Consider the following 7,446-nt stretch of genomic DNA (forward strand, 5'->3'; position numbering starts at 1 on the left):
TGGGGTTTCGATTCCCCGGTTGTACGTGACAAGGAGTAGGGCCGCCTGTCCAACCTTGTGGGCTTTCTCCGGGTCCTACAGCCCCCCCCCCCCCCCCACTGCTAAAGACCCCTACGCGCATGCGAATTATTGAAATAAAAATTGAACCATGTGTTATAAGTCCCGAAACGAAATGATCTAGTTTGTGTCGAGTGGCCGTTAAACTCTCTCTCTCTCTCTCTCTCTCTCTCTCTCTCTCTCTCTTTTCAAGTATGATATTTCAACAAGTCCTTCGGTTTCTAGACATCTCCAGAAGGCTCAATTAAAACTAAGATTCAGTAGTTAAAAATATGAAAATGGCAAAACCGAAATTGTACTCAAAGCCATTAAAAACGCAATGCCAAATTCAAAGTTTATTTACTGAAACAACTTTTAACACATGTACATTACAATTGACAAAATCGAGATAACAAGCATCTGTGGATCATTCCATGAAAGAATTCACTACATATGCACAAAACCGAAACGTCAGAGAACCATATATGAAACAAAGCAGGGGTCATGCCTGAAGTCGCCTTGGCATGGACTGGTACAGATGTCTCACTACACGCTGTGGGATTGTTTGCCAATGATTTTGGAGTGCCTGTGCCAACTCTGCAACACTTTGTGGTGGCACGGCTTGAGTTCGAACCCGTCGTCCAAGTTCATCCCAAAAGGTGTTCGATCGGGTTCACGTCGAGAGACATAGCGGGCCAATCCATAACACGGCCATGATGATTGTTCAGAAAGTCTCTTCTCAACCTGGCAGTGTGGGGTCGGGCATTGTGATGCTGGAAAACCATCTGTTGACGGACGCCATTTTGAGCCAGCAATGAAAGCAACACCGGACGAAGGATGGGGTCAACATAATGTTGAGCGTTGAGAATGCCTTTTACCACCACCAACTGGGACCTTTTGAGGGATGATCTAACGTTGCCATGTTCCAACAGTTCCACTGGCAGTAGCAGTAGCTGACTGGAACCTGTTGCGCAGATGCTGTAATCGAATGTGGCGATCTTGAGCAATGGTTGTTACAGGTGGCGCTCCAGGACTGGATCGATCGGCACCTCTTCCAGAAGCGTGGAAGCGTTGTTTTAATGTTTGAGGCGAACAATGGTCGATGGGTGGACATTAAAGTGTCTGGTGACGGCTACCTATGAAGCGGCGAAGCCCCCTGACCTAGCAAGCCAATACCTCTGTTCCTGTTTTCTTGTGTAAGGCGTGGCATTTTTCCGAAGTGATGACTGTTAAAATTTAAGGGCCAGAGTGCAGGGAATGCACGTGCAAAACGTGTGACATGGGACTGCTTAAAATCGTGAAAAAAGGAAAGTGTTGCGTTTGCACGAACAAAGTTCATTACCGACTACCGAGAACTGATATTGGGTTCAATGAATGGAATGAAATGGGGTTTAACGTCCTACTGTTCGGCTCCGACTGGCTAATAAAGACTGGCATACACCATACAGTGTGCTATGAAGGAAATTTTGCCCGGACAGCGGCTCAACGGCCTACTCTTATATCGAATTTCAACTGTCAAGGGATCTTTTACGTGCACGCCAATGGGTACACAGGCCCTCGGTTTTTGGTCCCATCCGAACGACTAGACAGCTGTCCTTGGCAGGCCCTCGGTCCTGCTATTGGGTTCAAACCCAGAACTCCACAAAAAGAGACCCATCACAAGTTTCACCTATGTGCCATAAGATAGGAAATCCCAAGAAAACGTTTACCAGAAATATTTCACGAATAAGGCATTGCGTTTTTAATGGCTTTGGGTATGTACATAGCCTTTTTATTTTTGTTTATTTATTGTTATATTATTCATATTGATTTTATCATAAGATGGTTGCATATATTTTCTGTAATATAGGAGAGAGGTATATGTAGGTCTAACTTGTTCCTCAATCCTTTTCTGAGAAAAGATTGCATTCTGTCGGGTATACACCCAAATGATGTCTTAAATATATATATATTCTTCAAATACAAAACTGCGGAAATGCACTGATGTTTTATTAGAGGTAACCAGTGTATGTTAATAACAGGCCAATTGCCTACACATGAACATAAACAGTTCATATGGGCGGCTTATCTGACGGCCCCATTTCACTCACAAAGAGATACACCGTCAAAAATGAAAATGGACGTTTTTGATTTTTATCTTAATAATGATCAATTGCTCTACCAATTCTCGGACATTCAGCAATTCGTCGGGGCATGCTTCTAATCAACCGTCCAATCACAATTTGGAGCAATCTGACCCACTCCTTTTGCAGTGCCACGGCCAATTCTTGCAGTGTTGTCGGTTGACGTTGAGGTCGACGAACACGTCTCCCGATCAAATTAAACGTAACAAACTAAAGCAAAGATACACTAAACAGTAAAACTTATGCAAGAACCGATAGGAAAGAAAACATGGATAGAAAAACCAGCACGCGGCAGTTTTCATCAACCCTCCCGATCAAATTAAACGCAACACACTAAAGCAAAGATACGCTAAACAGTAAATCTTATGCGAGAACCGATAGGAAAGAAAACATGGATAGAAAAACCAGCACGCGGCAGTTTTCATCAACCCTTCCTTGAAGAGTCAAGTGTTGCATGCGCAGGTCAGTGGTTCTGTTGGGGCGATAAGTTCTTCATCTGTGAATATACTCTCAAAGCATGCCAAATGTCCATGACTATTTATCATATCGCAACCTGTATAGGTATTTGCATTTCAATATCCCCTACATTTTTGAAGAGTATATTATTAGCCCCACAAGCCGTTCACGAATGTATATTGAGTCGGATTAATTATCGTAGTATTGTGTAGCAAGATGTTTGAGGGTTTATTAAACAAATAGGTAGATAGAGGACGTTGTGTAAATTAAGAACATCATAATTTTATGAGTGTTTCATTTTGGGTTTGATTTGTTTGAAAATAATACCTATAAACAGGCCTACAATAAAAAAAAAACACAAAAAAACACAGAAGACCCCGCGCATATATTATAGAGTGTTCCGACGTACCTGCTACTAGCGGGTTCATCTTTGTCCATCTTTCACTGTTATACCACGGAAATTTATTATTATTACAATGATTTTTTGGATTATTAATTAACGTGTGTCAATGTACACCAAAACACCCAAACTTTGTAGCACTATCGTCGTTGCGACATTGTTTTTAAATTTATAAACAAGGAATAGAGAAATAAGATGACTTTATATTTCATTAATTAATATCTTTGGCAAGTTAGTAATTTCAAACATATTCACATATGTAGTGTGTACTAAATCAACTTATGGTATAAATGACATATTGTTATATAAAAGAGAGCTATTTAGCCAAAACAGGTGTCAATAATTTACCACCAGATTACATGTGAGTGGAATTATTCTAATTGCATCATTTGGCATAAAGTAACCAATCATATCGTTAATTACACAAGTTCAGGGCCATGATCACACTTGATTGTGCGTGATATTCATATGGCTATAAAAGAAACCGCGGAACTCTGTAAGACAGACTTCCAATTAGATTACAGAGAGGTTCCATCTGAGTTCCTAGACAGCCGCGATGCTGGATAGGGTTGAAAAATGGTTTTAGCTAGTATTGTTATCTATTATGCTTGTATCCATATGTATTCGGCTATGCTATATAAAATGTAGAAGCGAACTGTTGCATTGTTATTCTTGGTAAGACAAACGTCTTAAGAAACTGTAAGAAGTAAATACACAACGTGAAGTAGAAGTAAAGACAGCTAGAGACAAATTCTAGACGATCACAAGGCTACAGAAATATGTAGTAAGAAAAGATGCATGGGTCGTATGTAGGATGTGGCGACTGGTTTCCTCGCCTACTCTCTGCGTCAGACAAAAGACCTATGGTGCTACAATTTTAATTTTAACGCGTAGGCGAATTGTTGAAACTTCCTATCTAAAACCGGATGGGTTCATCGTGTTATGTTTTCAAATTTGATATTTTGAAGATTCAAAGTTTTTAAAACGGGGGTAATATTATTCTAAAATGTTCTTCTTTCTGTATATGCGGACCTATAGCGGGAATACAAATAACAACGTCCCCGGTCGCCTCGCAGTTGGCGTTCCTAAGTAAATTGAGCTACCATAGGTTGTTGGAGAACACAACGAGCGATTTTTTACAACTACTGAATTAATGAATTTATACTAAAATTGAGTTTTCACTTCGAAACACAAACTAAATTTTTTGGGTTTAAATTCAACCATGATGCATTTCATTATAAAGTAAGTCTGATCAGTGTCATTACTTACTGACCTTACTGTTACCGCAAACAATCTATTGTAGAGTGCTGCGCCCCACACCCCATATTATTATATCAATTAAAATAATTTAATTTTTTTTAGGCCAACCCTTTTCGAATACTGCTTACAACACTGCATTGCAATTTCCAATCTGAATTCACATTTTCGCTATTATCAATATTGGTTTTGTGTTAATAGCACCACTCCAGATATATTTTAGAGAATGCTTTTGTATTGTATAGTTCCGTGCAAGCCCCACAACCTCTACTATCTTGTGCCTGTCGGCATCAGTACCGCCACTTTAAAATCCGCTACGCGGTCCACGATGTTTAACTCTACTTCAGGATCTTGTGACAAGCCTTATGTGGCAGTGGAGGTCATAACCAAGTGCAATTAGGTTCTAAAGAAAACTGATAACGCGTAATAAATAATCTGTTTCCATAACAACCGTTACAGTTAATTGTCAAACTGTTAAACTACCCTAATTAAAAACAAAAACCACGGCGCAGTGCATTGAAAAGGCAACATAAGTCTATAAGTCATTAACTGCCCGGAAAGGAAGATTGAATTGAGATCTTAACGTTTGCTTTCTATAATTTTCAGGATAATATTGTCATATTATGTGTTGACAAGATTACATTGTAGGAAACTTTACTGAATGACACTGCCATATGGTATTTCCACATACTATTTGTTTGTCATGTCGTATTTGTATAGGTTTATCAGTTGTCTTTATGGCCGTCTTCAGAAATATCCTAATCAACTTAATGTAAGTAAACATTTAAATAATCGAGATATCATAATCATAGATACCATTTATAATTTAACAACCCGCATAAGTATTTACTTATATCTGTAAACAATGTCAATAACAATAAATGGTAAATCTATTCATTAATGTTACGTAAAAAGGTGGCGGCTTTTATCATGGAAAGTCCGATTCTTTCAATGTCATTTTCTTTCAATTCAAAGTAAAAGAAAATCAGAATTGAAAATTAAAATGAAATCACACTGTTTTGTTTGTTTATTTGTCTTTGTGGTTATTTTACTTGTATCAGAATGTGGGCATGGATACCAGTATAAGCAGATTTTCTATGCAGAGTATGGTTACTATGAGAACGAGCGAAATACGTCACGATTTCAAAGATATGCTGAGGAAACTTTCAAGTTGTAACTCATCAAGCACAGGTAAATATTAGAATCCATCAACAATAGTATCATCGTTATACCGTTTAGTTCTTTTCCTTTTCGCTCGACACTTGCTAAACCGGTATTATCTCACCTGTAACGTGTGAAAACTAAACGTTAACGCAAGCAGAAACCATATGCTCAAAATTTACCGGACTTCAGAAATTAGAGCTCATAATTGTATCATTGACATATTGCAGTCTGTCATATGGATTGTAAAAAGCGATAGAAACCACGAATTTGGATGTGAAAACAAAAATCACCCACTCCACCTGTGGATGACACCACCTGCTTATAAGCCAACTCATGTTGGAACACGCGCATCGGTGGGTTGGTGTCCAATCTGCAGTCAGAGGGTTTAAATGTGATTTTAAATTTTTCAAAAAAAACCCCAATATTTTTTTATGAGTTAGAAGTCACCAAATGTGTTGTAAACGAAAACCCATTCTTTTACATACATTTTTCATTTCGTAAAATTGTACATGAGTAAGAATTCACCAAATGCGATGTAAAGGATTCCTAAATTCCCTTAACAATAGTGCGTCACATTTATTCACGTTTACTTTTGTGATACTATTTATGTGGTACCCCCTCACATTCAATTGGCTACGAATTAAGATTTATAATTTTACTGTTTATGGCACGTTGACACGACTTTCTGTCAATTTCTGCTATTCAGATCGATGTTTCGAGGATTACTCTTGCAATATCTTATCTTGTTTTCAGAAAATGAAGTCATATCAGAATCAAAGAAGAGATGTTTATGTTGTAGATATTTTGTATTAATGAGTTTACCCGTGATATTACTTACATGTATAACTCTTTATATTTTATCTGAAGATATTAATTATAAATACCAACTCAATAATGTAAGTATTATAAGAAGTAATTTGTTAAAATCTTGAACAACAATATAACATTTTTCATATGCACTACATATTTTAAAAATATAATCCCTAATATGCACAATCAACAGCAAAACAAATGCAAGGGAAGGTTAAATATAGTGATGATTTCACCATAGACGTTACGGGCCCTTATATGATTGTTAAGGCAGTAAATTATGATTTCCCGAACATATTTTAAGTGGCCGGGTAGCTTTTTATGCTGTGTTGGTTGGTCTAAAACCATTATCTTCCATTTGATGTTAACGTAACCTTTTCTCTGTTCTGCAGATTAAACAGTCTATAGATAATTTAAACTACTCCAGTGCTTTATCAGCGATACTCGCAGAAGAAATGAAGGCAACTGTTGATAATATGAACGATGACGCTAATGACAATAGACAGAATATTTCAATCACTCGATCACGGACAAACCAATTTTTGCTAGCCATGGAAACATGGCCTTTTCATGTCTGCAGTAAGTGGAAGGCCCTCGAATCCAAGGACACATTCGTGGATTATTTAGAGCATTGCCGACGGGAAGGAAACGCCTTTTCAGAAATTGAAACATTTCAATTACTGGAAGACGAGTTTGCAGCGTGTTCAATGGTTCTACTGCAAGGAGATGTTAATGAAGAAATGTTCAATTCAAAATGGTCTCGCATGACGGTTATTGCTCATACATTAGCTGCTAGCATAAGACTACAATTTATTGTAAAAAGACTGACTTTATGTAACAAGATGCCTCAGAAACGATTTCACTTTTCTGAAATCAGTTTAACATCGCATCTAAAATTGGCAGGATTCTTTTTTAACAGAAATGAAACCGAGTTTAATATAAAGAGTAAAGAATGTCATGCTTTATACAATAATGATAGTTTGAAAGATGATAATGCATCGTTCTGTAATTATGAATATTTGGAACACGAACAAGAAAGACTTAAACTGACAACTACTTGTTTCCTTCACCTTAAATCGGACATGTTGGCCTCACTTTCACAACTATCAACAAACATAAACGTGTGGATTGCAATGTATACAATATGCATCATAAGCTCTTTATTTTTGTGTTTACCCAAACTATATGTGATGATTAAAG

The sequence above is a fragment of the Patella vulgata genome, chromosome 7 (genome assembly GCF_932274485.2).
Source record: "Patella vulgata chromosome 7, xgPatVulg1.2, whole genome shotgun sequence".
Lineage (NCBI taxonomy): Eukaryota > Metazoa > Mollusca > Gastropoda > Patellidae > Patella > Patella vulgata.